The sequence below is a fragment of the Bacillus rossius genome, chromosome 18, assembly GCF_032445375.1.
Source record: "Bacillus rossius redtenbacheri isolate Brsri chromosome 18, Brsri_v3, whole genome shotgun sequence".
NCBI classification, from domain to species: domain Eukaryota; kingdom Metazoa; phylum Arthropoda; class Insecta; order Phasmatodea; family Bacillidae; genus Bacillus; species Bacillus rossius.
Genome location: NC_086345.1, coordinates 30,329,191 through 30,346,968, shown reverse-complemented (window position 1 = coordinate 30,346,968; position 17,778 = coordinate 30,329,191). Strand labels below are relative to the sequence as shown.

The window sequence follows — 17,778 nt, the reverse complement described above, 5'->3', positions numbered from 1 at the left end:
CTAATATTTTTTATAGTCTCCTGGCTGTTTTCGTAGGAATGTTGTGAGGTTATGTTCACGTATATATAATTTATTTACATTTTAATTTAAAACATTATTATTTTTAAAATAATTCTAATTAGTTAACTAAAATAAAAATTATGTTTATTAATTTATTATAATTATTAATTAAAATTTATTTTGATTATTTTAATGAAAGTTAAATAAATAATTGTATACACGTGATGATATATTAAATACTGAGTTTTTTTAATTTATGTAATTTGTATACAAAATTAAAGTTAGTCTTTTTACTACGCCAACTAAGTATAACTTCTAACGCGCGTACTAAAGTACACGCACCCATAGTTTTTTAAATTTATTTTGCTTTTTTTTTTTACAGCTTTGGCAACCATTCACTAAACTAAACTGGAAATTTAACACTACGAAAGAAAGTTTGTGTAAGTGCATCTAATCACATGAATCTACGTGCGATATTTTGACTAAAATAAATATTTTAAAAGGTAAAAAATTATAGTTAATAATAAAAAATAACTTTAAAAAACTTACATAAGTTTTTTGTAAAGTATAATTTAAAAAAATTATAATAATTTAAAAACAAGATAAAATATTACATTGTTTCAGAAAAAAAAGTATATATCAATAAGTTAAAAATGAATATTTCAAGGAAAATGTACAAGCGCAAGCATCGCCTAACTTTCAACTTATTGCGTTTGGCTTGCGTTTCCGTTGTCCGTATTTGAAGGAAAGCATTCCGAAAATTCTTAAATGAGGCAGACGTTATGTTACTGTTTTATTTAATTATATGAGCCCTTTTTTTCACTTGTTGCAGTCACAGAAAATAACATTTTCAAATCAATTTTTTGACAATTTCCTATGTTTTAATTATTAACATGTATTATCAAAAATAGCCCGGGGAAGATATTAGTTTTCTATTGACTTACAATTAATTTCAAGTTGTCAGGTTGGTGACGTCTTGCGATATACGTGCTCTATGAACGTCCGAGATTTTCTTGCGTGTTGCGGTGTTGCGTCGCTAGCATTCGTTGCGTTGTTCCAGGGACGTAGCCATGGGGGCCAGAAACTCCCTTCCATGATAATAAAAAAAAATTACAAGCAAGACAGAGTAAGTAAATTACAACAAATTAGCTACGTAAGATTTCAGAGAGATTATTTTGGAAGGATTATTGTAATCGTTAGTGGGCTACAACAATGTATTTCCTCCCCATTACAGCGTGACAAGCCTCTTACAAAGAAGCGGTAGAAATTGCATTTCCATGTAGTCTTTATTTAATGTCTGTTTGCACGCGTGTTAGTTGTAAGCATGTATTTCATGCAAACTTGATATATGTGTTTCATGTATTTAATAACATTAATGTATGTGCATTCATGTCTTACTTTAACGAAACCATTAAATAAATGACAAAGAACAAAAGTACATTATTAAAAACAGTTTAATAAAAACCAAGCAAAATATTAATTAAATTTATGTGTGTTAACGTAAAAGTTCTAAATGTCTACTATTCCCGGAGATGTTAGCGTGACATCAGTTTTCTTTTAAAATTTAACTATAAAGAAAATTTGACTGATGAAATAATACAATAGTTATACTGGACCCCTCCAGGTAGTTTTTTACCCGGCTTTAAGCCCGTTCTATGACACGCAGACGGAGACGGACCCGTACGGATTAGCAATGCTGAGCTCTTCCGTTTACGTTGCTCCATGCGACCAATGGAAGCCATGTTTGTTTATGTTCTAAATACGTTAAAACTTGAATATCTAGTGTTATATTATTACTTAGTAGTTTATTGTGTTCAATAATTTCGAAGCTTTATTTATATATATATATATATATATAAATTTAATTAATACTCCGTAACCTTGAAATACAATCCCACCGGTTGCCATTTGTTACGTTTCCGTGCATTGTGAAAGCAGAAGACGCGATAGCGAAATTTTGGCCATGAGTCGAGGTGAGGTTAAGATTGGCGGACAAGCTGATTCAAGCATCGACTCTAGGTGATGGTAGGTTATGGAGGGGGGCAATGCCAACACCGCCAACTGTTTGGGGAAGCACTCGACCACTGTGTGGACAGGCGCTACTGGCGGTGGCCTGGGCGAATATTTGCCCGCAGCGCTGGAGACGGGCAGAAGCTACCGTGTCGCAATTAGCGCGGGGGCAATTTGTCGAGCCGAATGGCGTGCCGGATAATGGGCCGCCGCTGCTGCTCGGGTCGCGGTCAGCGCCCGCCGCTGCCATTGGCTGGCGCGGCGTCACGCCGAGCAGTTAGTTGCGCCGCCCGCCGCTGTGAGGCGCAGTCGTGGCGCAGCGCTCGGGACGGACGGTTGGAGGCAGGGCTGGCGGCGCGTGCTTCCCACTGACATTTACTTTTCTCTTTTGTTTTTTTAACGTCTTTTTTTTTTTAAAGTTTCTCGTTTCGTTCGAATTCTCACAGTTGCGTTTCGTTTCCTGCATTCCGCGGTGTCGTGTGTTGCTGTGACGGCTCGCTCGGGTTTTTTTTAAAGGTAAGTTTTGTTGTGTTTGTTCTTTTGTGTTGTGGCAGTAAAATCGGCCTGATCGTTTTAAACTTCACGGCCGCAGAATGTCGATGGAGGTTACCGTCCTGTTTTCGAGTCGGTAACCTTGACATTGTACCCGGCGACTGGTTCCGTCGGACGGGAAACGCACACAGCATCTTTTCTCCCAATGAGTCACTCGCTGCAACGGGATTTCCTTCCCCGAAACATGGCGTGCCTTTGTCGGACAGGACCTTTTTGTTCAGCCTGGCGTGCTGACGGAATATTATTGACCCTTTCTCCAGACGAGTCGGGCATGTTTCCAAACGTTCTCATCCGTGAATCTCTTGCGTGTCAGTACTGAAGGGTTAGTTTGTTGAATCCTGTATTAAGGCCGCGTTCGAATTGCACAATATTCTAAGCTGGTACCTATGTTTGAATTCAGATGCATTCCGCATTTACTTTTTTTTCTTCTCTTAAGTGACACTCCGAACAATTAAAGAAAAAAGTTTTATTTTAAACTTTATTATTTGTAAAATCTCAAATACCTTTAAATTTAACTACAACAGTTATGTTAAAATTTCACATTTTATAGCAGTGATTTAAACAACTAAAAATACATTTTAAGTAATTGTCTCGGTGAACGGCCATTTAGACAAAGTATATTCGCCCAATTCCTAATAAGTAAATAATACAGGAGTTTACTATCATGTTTTAAAACCACGTAGTTTAATTTGTATTTGGAATGCATAATTTTTTTTTATTAAAAAATCGGGTAATGCAACAATCATTATGTCCTTTCGAACGCAGCAGAGAGAGAGAGAAAAAAATGTTTTTATTCTGTATAGATGCTGAATACGATTTGCCGGTTTCATGTTCAGGGTGACTATCACAATAATAATATAATGTAATGTAACAGTAAAAAATAAGTTTATGTAGTTATTTGAAAATTTTTTGTGTTCCATACGTGTAGAACAATGCCTCCCCCAAAAAGAAAAGAAAAAAACACTTGATGGTGTAATGCAACTCTTGTTTCGCGTTTGACTGTGACGCGAACCTTGTATTTGCGGAGCAGCTGTACAAACTGTACAGTAGGACATTGGGGGTAACTAGTAAGTGCAGTGTGTTGTAAGGTGTGTACCACCACCCCCACCAAAAGGGCGCAGGGTGGAGTTGGGGTGTGTCGACGTGACAGTTGAATGTGTCGGCTGCTTGTGACGTCACGTGTCGCGGAGGCCCACTTCCTGTCCCTGAGTCTTGCTTCCTTCCTTTGTCCTGCGCGCGTCTTCTAGTCCACACAACTCCCAGCCCCGGCTGCAGCTGCAGCTGCAGCTTTATTTATTGTTGTTAATAGCACAGAGGCTAACGTAATCACAAAAACTAAAACACAGGTTTCATACATCCAATACTGACAACATTATAACGTCGTATACAGAGACGTCGGAACGTTTTCTTGAGCCTGGAAAGGGGGGGGGGGGGGGGGCGAAAAGATGTATCACAATTACCTCAGTCCTAGAGCCGGGGGCCCTCCCGGAAAAATTTGGAATTTTAGATGCAAAATTGTGCTATTTAATGAGTTTCCGAACCCAAGATATTAAATATACCATTCCAAGAATTTGATGAAGTAGTATGTATCAAATACTACTCTGACAGTAGATGTAAGTACAATTTAAATGAAATACCATCTAGGAATTTTGCAATCATTTTACAGTATATTGACAATCATAAATTTGATTTTCTAATCAATGTGATCACCAATGCAACGTTTGTAACTACTGGTTGAGAAAAATACTACTAGGACCAAACATTTATTCTGGGAAAAGGAGGGGTGCGAAATGCTACTCTCGCCCCCCCCCCCCCCTCCCAATGCATAACAGCACGGGGGCGACTCGCCGCTGCTGACCCCCCCCCCCCCCCCTCCACCTGTTCCGACGTCCCTGGTCGTATACATACTAAATCACCATGGTATACATATATACACCATCCGACTTATAAGTTGGTACTCAAGTCATTGCTGTCGTTTGCATAACAAATAGTTTCGTATTTCCTGAACATTTTTAAATGTGGACATTCTCTGATGTAAACTGGCGAATTGTATTCCTGGAGACCTTAAGCATAAATTGACTGTTGATCTGAAGCAGTCCTATATTGCAAATGGAACTTATTGCAATTACGTGTGCATCTGCAGCTGCTGTTTCCTTAATCATGTGCTTCTGATACTGCGTGTTTTTTTTTAACACGAGAATTTTAAATAATTAAATAATGTATATCCTAGCACACGCTAAAATATTGAAACATGTGGTACACAGTTTTGTATTTACCGTTTGTATGCAACCTTCGCCCTCAAACTATTATTATAGCATCAATAAATCAATAAAAAAATGTTTCCTCCCCACCCGAAACCTTGAAAAACTTTTGTTTAAATGGTTTTTAGTATACCCCACCTTTATTTTTTATTGATTTGGGAAGAATATACTAAAAATAGTTTCAGGACGAAGGCTACATACAAACGTTTAATCCAAAACTTTGTATCACATGATTTCAATCTTAAAGTACGTGGTAGGGTTGAAAAATTTGCCATTAACTTAATAAAATAAAATTAAAAACTTTTGTAAAATCTAAAATATGGTCATATTATGAATTTAATTAAAATCACGTGAGAAATGACACTACAGCCTTAAAGGATTTCAAAGTTTTAAGGCATTTGTGGCGCTATCTTTTCGTAAAAATGTATTAGTCTATGAGGTGGGCGTCTGAAGTTGAAGTCAGCAGGTTAGTTACTGAATAGCCAAACAAAACGTAGCCGTATAAAATTTTATATGCTATAAGTTTGTTAGTTTGTTTAATAGCTTGACAAAATTCGCTAGGGAGAATCGTTTGGATGTCATAATATAATGAATATTACTGAACAAACATTCCAACACATCTTCAATAAATTAGCGTTAAATGAAAGAGGTGAAAAAGGGGGGGGGGGATGCTTTTAAGTAATAACGTAGCAAATATTGAACACAACAGCTCCCTTACTTCTATCCTACACGATCTAAACCATTTAATGTTTGTCAATGACTATCAAATAATTAACTTAAACGTGTAAAAATTGAAAATCGATTCTGAAAATAGTGTAAATGTGTACAACTGACTGCCTAAGGCCGGGTTTATAGAAAACGCAAGAACGCAGAAACGCAAGAAACGCAACTACGGTAAAAGTCCAACCTTAACTCTTTTACCAGCACGTTTATAAAAAACGCAAGACACGTAATAACGCAAGAACGCAATGCAGAAGTTGTTCAACTTTCTACTTCTTGCGTTTTCTCCTTGCGTTTCGGCCTTCTATACTGGTTGCTTTAGTATGTGGAAACTGTATAGAAGGCTCTGCGATTGTATTTAATCGTTACGCTTGTGTTTATTTATGTTTTGGGCTGGCATTCTTCTAGTGAATACAGTGCAATGGAGGAAGCTGATGAATTTCTATTAGTTCAGCTCATCCAAAAATTTTCCCTGCCTGTACGATAAGTACAACAAAGATTTTAAAAATCATGACTTATTCCTGAAATTTTATTTTTTGACGGCGATGGCCGGCGTCCTTGCGTTTTTTATAAACGACTGTGAATTTCTTGCGGTTGTCGCGTCCTGCGTTCTTGCGTTTCTGCGTTGTTGCGTTTTCTATAAACCCGGCCTAACCAGGTAGTGTTAGGTTCAAAAGAATTGGGATATCCTGTCACTGCCGGTTTCTGATTGGATGCAGCCTTACGACGTAACCGTTGAGACGCATCCTTGCATCCGGAAACAGCTAGCGACTAAGGCCGCGTCCGAACTGAAGTGCGCACTTGCGCCCTTGCGCACTTCACTCGTCCTCTCGACGAATCCGGACGGGTTAAATGCTTGGCATCTTGGACACGGTACTAGTACTAGCACTGGCCAGCCGAACAGTCTGTTTACATTTTTTTTTTCAACTAATACATTTTAGCTTTAAAACTGAAATTATTTATGTGTAACACTTCATTGCTGTCACGTGCAGGTGATTCTTGTTTTTGTTTTATTTGGGGGGGGGGGGGTTTACTGCTTGTAAAAAAAATGCTAAAGGACGAACTTGAGGAATGGCGGAGGGGAAAAGATGAAAATATTGAAGTGTATCGCGAAAGGAAATAATTTGAACGGATCTGATAGTGCCTGCTAAGGGAGATGATAGATACAATTCCAAGAAAAAAATGATTAAAAATGTCTCATAATTTCATATAAATGTATATTTGAGTAATGGAACATGTACGTTTATTTGAAATACGAACTGACATAGCCCTGCTGTGGCTGTAGCCAATGGGAGGCGACCCTAGACCCAGAGGAGTAGCTTCCACACACTTTGCAAACGAATAAAACATACAAGGAAAACGGTACATCAGACCATACAAAACCGTTCATTGGTTAAAAAGTATATGGAAATATGTGTAAATGCACGCTTTGTTTTAAAGTTATTTATATAAACATTTTTAAATATTGATTCTGTAATAAATTCACTACGAGTAAAGTATTTAAGTTGAAATGATTTTACGAGTTTTTTTTTTGAATAAATTAAACTTTGTAGCAAATATAACATATTATATATTACAGTTGTATTTATTCTGAAGGAAAAGAAAGTATTAGTCCTAACACAAATTATTTCACTGGAGACACTAGTTGTTGTAGTTGGCCACTGTTAATAAGGCATTCAATTTATTATGTCACATGGTCAAATGGAGCCAAAATATTTTAAAATATATAAAAAAAAATGACAACGGTTGAAACCAAGATGGCGTATTTCAGTTAAAAGTAGGAATTGAATATTATAAGATGATGCTCTTGACAAAATACAAGAAGAAAATGTATTTCCAAAATACTCATTCCCAAATTTTCATCTAAAAAAATGTCACGTACATTAATTTTTTTATAAAGTTGATTATTTCAATGTTGCTCTTCTGGCATATCTGGCAACAGCGCACTGAAACAAGGACAGTGGCGCTAGCAGATACATTGCACACTACGCAATAAGGATGAGGGACGCTATAGTCGAATGTGCCTTCATCCATTGTGATCTACTCGGAGAGCTAGTGACGTCACACACACATGACTAGAGTTTTTCTCTCTGACAAGTGGCTGGATAACTCCCCCGGTGTAATCGACACTTGGAACTCATCAAACGCTGTCGCTTTTTTTTTTTTTTTTGTTCTGCCAGTCAATGCGTCAGCTGAATATTTTTTTCCCGTGTTGGCTTGGACAGCTGGTAATTAGTTTCGATTACTCTAGCGACGTACATAACCACTTAAAAAAAATGTACTTACTTTATCTATGAGTACAACATTAATTTAAGTAACATTTGTATGTGACATTGATGTACGTAGTAAAACTTACCATTGTAATTTAGTTGCCGTTATGTGGGGTTTACATTTATTTTGCCGTATTTTAAAATGATGAGCAGTGGAAATTATGTTCGCGATCTTGGGAGTCTGGAGGTTTCAGGTAATTAAAAAAAAATTATTTAAAGGTTATTAACAAAATGTATACTTGAAAGCATGTCACTTAGATAAATGTAATGCTTGAAGTCGCCAGTTGGCGGACTGAGTCCAGTGGTGTTCCCTCGTGTGAGCAGTCCATCCGAGCGTGGTTACTGTATACTGCGTTCCAGGCGAACTGAGCTCTTCGTTTCTTGCTAATTGCATTCTTCCAGTCAAGAAGACGTTGCAATATTAAGCTGGCGTCACACGTCACACGTCACATGTCCAAACGTCGTGGGGAAAAAAAAAAAATTGTCGCAATGTATTGCCCTTTAAAGCTATACTTTTACGTAGAACCTTAATATTAAAGCAATATATTAATGTGTTAAATAAATGCATAGTAATCAGGAAGCACCCTACAGCGCAGTTTAGGCCTAAAAAGTATACTTACAAAAGTAACTCGCCAGAAGGGAGAGCTATTGCTCACGATGCCATAATTATAGTGGTTGGTTTCGAACCTTGATCGCATCTTACCATCTTGAGGTCCAGAGCGAGCGTACAAAACGAGCAATTTAAAACATACAAAATGATGCGAGCTTAAAGTTACAAGAAATACCTAATACAAGTGGTAATGTTTTCGAAGTGTGTCTCGGGCCACTGGGAAGCCATGTTGAATACCGTGCCGATAGCAGCGCCGTTAGCGAGCTGCGTGGAACTACGTACAACCAGTCTGTGAAGTTTCACTACTAGCTCGCCCATGATTTTTGTCGGTGGAAATGTTTGTAATATGAATACAATATTAACTATTTTCTTGGACTAATTGTAAAGTAGCTATATATATATACATACATATATATATATGTATATGTGTGTGTGTGTATGCCTGAATGTATTTTTTGGCAGATTAACTTTTTGTAGTTAACCTTTTGAATTTTTTGTGGTCACTTAATGGACGACTAGAGGTACCCGCCCTCTGACGTCACAGCGTTACGTGATACACTTGGAGAGAGGATGAACTGTGGGAAACAAAACAGTTGCTATCTATTGTTGTATATGGCTGCAACCTACAACGGCGCATTAAGTGATGGTTATTTGTTAAATTGTTTAATAATGGTGCAGTATTGCAAACGGATTTACTGGGTTATGCACTGAAGATTAATCTTGTGATAAATACTTTTTTAGTTTCGAATCACGAGCTGTCAATCAACACGTAAAACCTGCAACTTGTCTATACAAACCGTAAATAATAATTACGTACCCTGCTTTACACGCACAGTATGCGTAACTTCAAAACCATTAGGTTTCTCCTCTCCACGTAAATAGAGAAACCGGGCGTTTTCATTTTTTCTTTGACGTGGATAGCAGTATGCTTTCACAAACACACATTTCCCACATGTCGCAGTCCACACATATTTGTAGTATGAAGAAACAAATAAACTATACCCTTCTTTAGAAAGCCTCTTACTACCTAAATCCCCGAAAAACCTAAAACCAGAGCTGATATCAAAGGAATTCAAATTATATAAGGATTTTGTCCACGACAACTCAACGTAGCTTCTTCCATGATCAACTGCTGTTTGTTTACCAACTGTTTCCCACAGTTGACAGTGGCGCTTCCGCTGGCGGTTACTTGAACTACTTAGCGCCGCCCCATTTCAAGTCGTCCATTGCTTGCTGCTAAAAATATCGGTAAATAGTACAGATGCTCTTAATACGTATATACTTATTAGTATATATTTGTTGTCGAATATTTTCTATAATTTCATATATATCAGAAATAATTGAAATGTGCGCGATATGAAAGGAGATGGTCGGAGTTGCGAGAGGGGCCCCCGTGTAGTGCGAGGCGTGTGTGCTCCCGGGCAGCCGCCCCTGGCCCCAGCTGCGGCCGGGGGCCGCGCCCCAGGTGCCGGCGGCCAGGGGCGTGTCTCCATGGAGACGCCCCCTTCTCCCCCGCCTCCGCCCCCCGGCTGTCTGCTGCCCAGGAGTCGAGGCGTTATGGGGAAGAATTGACGAGAGCGGATTTTGGGCGACGCGCGCGCACAATGCTACGACTTTTGCGCGGGCTGCGTGCGAATCAGAATTATACACGTGTGGGGATTTTAAATCTTATACTTTAAAGATTAATATTGACTACTGGCCCATATAATTAAAAACATTATGTATTGCCAATATTAATGATAGATACCGTGTTTAAAAAAATATTTACCGTATATATAATTTATTATTTAATGAATAATCAAACATAATAAATTAGCATTAACATTTTGATATATATATATATATATTTATTTATTTTTCTTACTGATTAAAATTATTATACTTCACTTCGTTCCAAGTCCTTTTATTATTTTATTTATACTAATTATGTGCATGCAAAATTAGAGTTACGGGAAGTCATTTTTTTTGTACAATCGTCATAAACTGTTGTAACCACTTCATTTCTGAAGACTTAAATGTCTGTCATGATTTTTTTTATACAAATAAAAAAACACGCCATTAAAATGCCCTGTCAGGAATAACTAGTTTTAGAACTAAGACTTCCTGTTTCTTGTGTGCATGTGGTGTGTGTGTGTGTGTGTGTTTTTGTATAAAACATATGCTGGTGGCAAAGTTAGTGATAACACCTCATACTTTATATGTATTAAAAATAATAAAATGTATCATAACTTGAATTGAATTGATAAAGTAGGGCAGCATGACACGAGTAAAAACCTGAACGCTAGCTAAAAGTTAAGTGAGAATTGTTAACAAATAAATAATTTAACCAGTAAGTTTAATCTGCATAAAACTTGAAACCAAGCATGGCACCTGCTGGGATGTAGTTGACACGTGATCAGTGCAAGATAAGCGATAGTGATACAATATCACCTGTCGCGCGCGCACAGCTACATGAGCCGCGAAGAGATCAAGCATGAGCCCCCCCCCCCCCCCCCCCCTCCCTTCTTGTCTATTTCAAATTGTTTCCATTTGTTGGTGGGAATGATAGATTTTTCAGGTGTGACACGTGTATAAAAACACTCACGTATTCGAATGCAACGTTGTGTCAAAATCTGAATGCAATCTGTGAAGAACTATCTGAGTTAATATTTTGAACGAAGGGACGGAACATTTCCACCATTGTTGCTGTAGATGTGACCGCCTGGTCACAGTAGTTGTGGTGGGAGATCGGCGGGGGTCCGGCGGCCGTGACGTGACCCCGTGAAGGTCAGCGCGTGACCTTGTGGGTCACGGTCACCCCCTGACCTCTCCTCCACTCTGTACCTCCGTGACCGCTCTCTCCTCAACACCGCATACACCTACCTACCTTCCTACCGTCTATCACCGCCACCGACAAATGGAAACCATTCGAAATACAGAAGAAAAAATTGGTTGTATGTAGAGTCGGTTTACGGACGATAGTTTAACGTGACAACGTCATAACAAAACATTGATGAAATGATTGCATACTTTTATGAATAAAATTGAATCAATTTTTATTAAATTATCACTATTTTGTATGGATACAAAGGAGGAGTGAAATGAAATCTACAATTTAATTGATAAATTTACTTTAACGAAGAGATTATTTTAACTATAACTTTTATACATGTTTGCTATTTAACTTCTTCCAATCTGTGTTATTCTGTTAAAGGGTAGGACGATGATAGGAAAAGTAGGAAACGAATGGGAGTGTTTCAAGTTTAATGTGCCTCGAAAAAGTCAAATCGATGGTTGTTCCAATCGAGTGGAAGAGAGATAGATGCGGCGCAAGCGTACAATGAGCGTAACGGGACAATGAGGGTAACGGGACAATGAGTCATCCTTTTTCGTGCGTGCAGCCGGCGTTCATCGATTTATTAGACGTCACGTCAAAAATGTGAGCGTGTGTTTCAGTACTCGCCAGTGATGTGTGAACATCTCACCTGGGTTACTAGCAAACTCACGTGTTCTCGTGTAGTTCGGGTTACAAATAAACTTATAATACGAAACTCGGACATGAAACCTAACGTAGAATATTTTAAAATGATGTCGAGCGTGATAAATAAAACTGCCACACACAAACTTTTCCGCGCCCGCCGCTAGGATTCGCTGCGTGAATCGTGAACGTTTCTTGCCGCCATCAAGCGCAGATAGCAATCAGCACGAAACAACAGGACATGTTACACTGAAAGTTGAAACGGCTCCCGGCTTCGGACCTGATTTTCGACAATGTATTTTATTAAAACACACTGCCCATCTTGTTAAAACAGTTAATACTGTAGAGTTCCCGTTCGCACACGATAGAATTTATATTTTTATGGCATTACTAAATTATTAACCTGAAATATTTTAAAACACAACACCAGGTATATTTTTTTGTGTTTGTTTTTGCTTAAACGATTGAAATCAGTCTGTAAGTACTCCTTGCAAATGAACCTAAACTTAATTGAACTGATTCAACATTATTATATTAAAATAAATTTTAGTGATGAGATTTGAACCATGGCCCCTGAGCTTCCCAAACGCGCGTTCTACGCTACGTTACGCTACGGTACGCCACGAAGCATGTTAGCATGTAGCAAGGAGACTGTATTATTATCATTACTAGGCCAGTTTAATTTTAATTTTAAGTAATCTGAAACTAGGGATTACTTGTTACTCTGACTGTTTTAGTTTACCAAATATGTTCCAGAGTAGCTTTAGTATCATAAAAGTTTCATTCGGCACACCCAATACGTTTGGTATCTCCCATGTGGTGAACAGGGTGGGTAGTTGGGGGGTTGTTTGTTACATATCCCACCCTGCGCGCGTGCCTGGTTGTGACGTCACGACCGCAAGCATCCAGCCCGCCAATAGCGTGACAGCGTGTTTACCCGCGGTGTTTTGACAGCGGTGTCCCGCATGCAGCCAGCTTGCTGGACGGACGGGTGAGTGCAGTGCGTTACCACTGCGCGGCCTGACCCGTGACGTCACACCTCCTCTCGCCCCACTTGACCCTTCAGTCTTTACGAGGGCCTTATTCTGTCTGTCGAGGGCCTTATTCTGTCTGTCGAGGGCCTTATTCTGTCTGTCGAGGGCCTTATTCTGTCTGTCGAGGGCCTTATTCTGTCTGTCGAGGGCCTTATTCTGTCTGTCGAGGGCCTTATTCTGTCTGTCGAGGGCCTTATTCTGTCTGTCGAGGGCCTTATTCTGTCTGTCGAGGGCCTTATTCTGTCTGTCGAGGGCCTTATTCTGTCTGTCGAGGGCCTTATTCTGTCTGTCGAGGGCCTTATTCTGTCTGTCGAGGGGCTTATTCTGTCTGTCGAGGGGCTTATTCTGTCTGTCGAGGGGCTTATTCTGTCTGTCGAGGGGCTTATTCTGTCTGTCGAGGGGCTTATTCTGTCTGTCGAGGGGCTTATTCTGTCTGTCGAGGGGCTTATTCTGTCTGTCGAGGGGCTTCTTCTGTCTGTCGAGGGCCTTATTCTGTCTGTCGAGGGGCTTATTCTGTCTGTCGAGGGGCTTATTCTGTCTGTCGAGGGGCTTATTCTGTCTGTCGAGGGGCTTATTCTGTCTGTCGAGGGGCTTATTCTGTCTGTCGAGGGGCTTATTCTGTCTGTCGAGGGGCTTATTCTGTCTGTCGAGGGGCTTATTCTGTCTGTCGAGGGGCTTATTCTGTCTGTCGAGGGCCTTATTCTGTCTGTCGAGGGCCTTATTCTGTCTGTCGAGGGCCTTATTCTGTCTGTCGAGGGCCTTATTCTGTCTGTCGAGGGCCTTATTCTGTCTGTCGAGGGCCTTATTCTGTCTGTCGAGGGCCTTATTCTGTCTGTCGAGGGCCTTATTCTGTCTGTCGAGGGCCTTATTCTGTCTGTCGAGGGCCTTATTCTGTCTGTCGAGGGCCTTATTCTGTCTGTCGAGGGCCTTCTTCTGTCTGTCGAGGGCCTTATTCCGTCTGTCGAGGGCCTTATTCCGTCTGTCGAGGGCCTTATTCCGTCTGTCGAGGGCCTTATTCCGTCTGTCGAGGGCCTTATTCCGTCTGTCGAGGGCCTTATTCTGTCTGTCGAGGGCCTTATTCCGTCTGTCGAGGGCCTTATTCTGTCTGTCGAGGGCCTTATTCTGTCTGTCGAGGGCCTTATTCTGTCTGTCGAGGGCCTTATTCTGTCTGTCGAGGGCCTTATTCTGTCTGTCGAGGGCCTTATTCTGTCTGTCGAGGGCCTTATTCTGTCTGTCGAGGGCCTTATTCTGTCTGTCGAGGGCCTTATTCTGTCTGTCGAGGGCCTTATTCTGTCTGTCGAGGGCCTTATTCTGTCTGTCGAGGGCCTTATTCTGTCTGTCGAGGGCCTTATTCTGTCTGTCGAGGGCCTTATTCTGTCTGTCGAGGGCCTTATTCTGTCTGTCGAGGGCCTTATTCTGTCTGTCGAGGGCCTTATTCTGTCTGTCGAGGGCCTTATTCTGTCTGTCGAGGGCCTTATTCTGTCTGTCGAGGGCCTTATTCTGTCTGTCGAGGGCCTTATTCTGTCTGTCGAGGGCCTTATTCTGTCTGTCGAGGGCCTTATTCTGTCTGTCGAGGGCCTTATTCTGTCTGTCGAGGGCCTTATTCTGTCTGTCGAGGGCCTTATTCTGTCTGTCGAGGGCCTTATTCTGTCTGTCGAGGGCCTTATTCTGTCTGTCGAGGGCCTTATTCTGTCTGTCGAGGGCCTTATTCTGTCTGTCGAGGGCCTTATTCTGTCTGTCGAGGGCCTTATTCTGTCTGTCGAGGGCCTTATTCTGTCTGTCGAGGGCCTTATTCTGTCTGTCGAGGGCCTTATTCTGTCTGTCGAGGGCCTTATTCTGTCTGTCGAGGGCCTTATTCTGTCTGTCGAGGGCCTTATTCTGTCTGTCGAGGGCCTTATTCTGTCTGTCGAGGGCCTTATTCTGTCTGTCGAGGGCCTTATTCTGTCTGTCGAGGGCCTTATTCTGTCTGTCGAGGGCCTTATTCTGTCTGTCGAGGGCCTTATTCTGTCTGTCGAGGGCCTTATTCTGTCTGTCGAGGGCCTTATTCTGTCTGTCGAGGGCCTTATTCTGTCTGTCGAGGGCCTTATTCTGTCTGTCGAGGGGCTTATTCTGTCTGTCGAGGGGCTTCTTCTGTCTGTCGAGGGGCTTCTTCTGTCTGTCGAGGGGCTTCTTCTGTCTGTCGAGGGCCTTATTCTGTCTGTCGAGGGCCTTATTCTGTCTGTCGAGGGCCTTATTCTGTCTGTCGAGGGCCTTATTCTGTCTGTCGAGGGCCTTATTCTGTCTGTCGAGGGCCTTATTCTGTCTGTCGAGGGCCTTATTCTGTCTGTCGAGGGCCTTATTCTGTCTGTCGAGGGCCTTATTCTGTCTGTCGAGGGCCTTATTCTGTCTGTCGAGGGCCTTATTCTGTCTGTCGAGGGCCTTATTCTGTCTGTCGAGGGCCTTATTCTGTCTGTCGAGGGCCTTATTCTGTCTGTCGAGGGCCTTATTCTGTCTGTCGAGGGCCTTATTCTGTCTGTCGAGGGCCTTATTCTGTCTGTCGAGGGCCTTATTCTGTCTGTCGAGGGCCTTATTCTGTCTGTCGAGGGCCTTATTCTGTCTGTCGAGGGCCTTATTCTGTCTGTCGAGGGCCTTATTCTGTCTGTCGAGGGCCTTATTCTGTCTGTCGAGGGCCTTATTCTGTCTGTCGAGGGCCTTATTCTGTCTGTCGAGGGCCTTATTCTGTCTGTCGAGGGCCTTATTCTGTCTGTCGAGGGCCTTATTCTGTCTGTCGAGGGCCTTATTCTGTCTGTCGAGGGCCTTATTCTGTCTGTCGAGGGCCTTATTCTGTCTGTCGAGGGCCTTATTCTGTCTGTCGAGGGCCTTATTCTGTCTGTCGAGGGCCTTATTCTGTCTGTCGAGGGCCTTATTCTGTCTGTCGAGGGCCTTATTCTGTCTGTCGAGGGCCTTATTCTGTCTGTCGAGGGCCTTATTCTGTCTGTCGAGGGCCTTATTCTGTCTGTCGAGGGCCTTATTCTGTCTGTCGAGGGCCTTATTCTGTCTGTCGAGGGCCTTATTCTGTCTGTCGAGGGCCTTATTCTGTCTGTCGAGGGCCTTATTCTGTCTGTCGAGGGCCTTATTCTGTCTGTCGAGGGCCTTATTCTGTCTGTCGAGGGCCTTATTCTGTCTGTCGAGGGCCTTATTCTGTCTGTCGAGGGCCTTATTCTGTCTGTCGAGGGCCTTATTCTGTCTGTCGAGGGCCTTATTCTGTCTGTCGAGGGCCTTATTCTGTCTGTCGAGGGCCTTATTCTGTCTGTCGAGGGCCTTATTCTGTCTGTCGAGGGCCTTATTCTGTCTGTCGAGGGCCTTATTCTGTCTGTCGAGGGCCTTATTCTGTCTGTCGAGGGCCTTATTCTGTCTGTCGAGGGCCTTATTCTGTCTGTCGAGGGCCTTATTCTGTCTGTCGAGGGCCTTATTCTGTCTGTCGAGGGCCTTATTCTGTCTGTCGAGGGCCTTATTCTGTCTGTCGAGGGCCTTATTCTGTCTGTCGAGGGCCTTATTCTGTCTGTCGAGGGCCTTATTCTGTCTGTCGAGGGCCTTATTCTGTCTGTCGAGGGCCTTATTCTGTCTGTCGAGGGCCTTATTCTGTCTGTCGAGGGCCTTATTCTGTCTGTCGAGGGGCTTATTCTGTCTGTCGAGGGGCTTATTCTGTCTGTCGAGGGGCTTATTCTGTCTGTCGAGGGGCTTCTTCTGTCTGTCGAGGGGCTTCTTCTGTCTGTCGAGGGGCTTCTTCTGTCTGTCGAGGGGCTTATTCTGTCTGTCGAGGGGCTTATTCTGTCTGTCGAGGGCCTTATTCTGTCTGTCGAGGGCCTTATTCTGTCTGTCGAGGGCCTTATTCTGTCTGTCGAGGGCCTTATTCTGTCTGTCGAGGGCCTTATTCTGTCTGTCGAGGGCCTTATTCTGTCTGTCGAGGGCCTTATTCTGTCTGTCGAGGGCCTTATTCTGTCTGTCGAGGGCCTTATTCTGTCTGTCGAGGGCCTTATTCTGTCTGTCGAGGGCCTTATTCTGTCTGTCGAGGGCCTTATTCTGTCTGTCGAGGGCCTTATTCTGTCTGTCGAGGGCCTTATTCTGTCTGTCGAGGGCCTTATTCTGTCTGTCGAGGGCCTTATTCTGTCTGTCGAGGGCCTTATTCTGTCTGTCGAGGGCCTTATTCTGTCTGTCGAGGGCCTTATTCTGTCTGTCGAGGGCCTTATTCTGTCTGTCGAGGGCCTTATTCTGTCTGTCGAGGGCCTTATTCTGTCTGTCGAGGGCCTTATTCTGTCTGTCGAGGGCCTTATTCTGTCTGCCGAGGGCCTTATTCTGTCTGCCGAGGGCCTTATTCTGTCTGCCGAGGGCCTTATTCTGTCTGTCGAGGGCCTTATTCTGTCTGTCGAGGGCCTTATTCTGTCTGTCGAGGGCCTTATTCTGTCTGTCGAGGGGCTTATTCTGTCTGTCGAGGGGCTGGCACCTCCCTAGCACTAGTTCTGTCACTGCCAGGTGATCACAGAGCGTGGGAGACGTGACGGAGAGCGGGTTTCCTCGGGGTGCTCCCGTTCCGTCGCAGCTCCGCGCTGATTGGCTGACTGCCCCGGGCGTCACTCGCGATAATACCAGCACCTGTGTGAGTCGGGAAGCCTTCTTTTCACAGACGAGAGAGCAAAAACCCGAAGTTCCCCGAAGTTCATGTTTTTTCCCCTTATCTTTAATGTAGCTATCCTAACCAAATCAACCGTCCACAATGTATTAAAGTATTTAAAATGTAGCTAACCTAACCTAATTGACCATTTGTATCCATTTATCAACACCGCCATATTTATTTACAATGGAAAAAAACCCGGATATGCACGAT

General features: G+C 42.3%; 1 protein-coding gene across 1 annotated transcript in view; it reads left to right on the top strand.

The window, feature by feature from the left end:
- The first annotated feature begins 1,104 nt into the window (after window positions 1-1,104).
- LOC134541297 (protein singed) overlaps window positions 1,105-17,778 on the top strand; it is an 86,962-nt gene continuing 70,288 nt past the window's right edge. The window contains exon 1 of the mRNA XM_063384621.1: window positions 1,105-1,126. The gene's annotated coding sequence lies outside the window, so the exon portion shown is untranslated. The remainder of the gene's footprint in view (window positions 1,127-17,778) is intronic.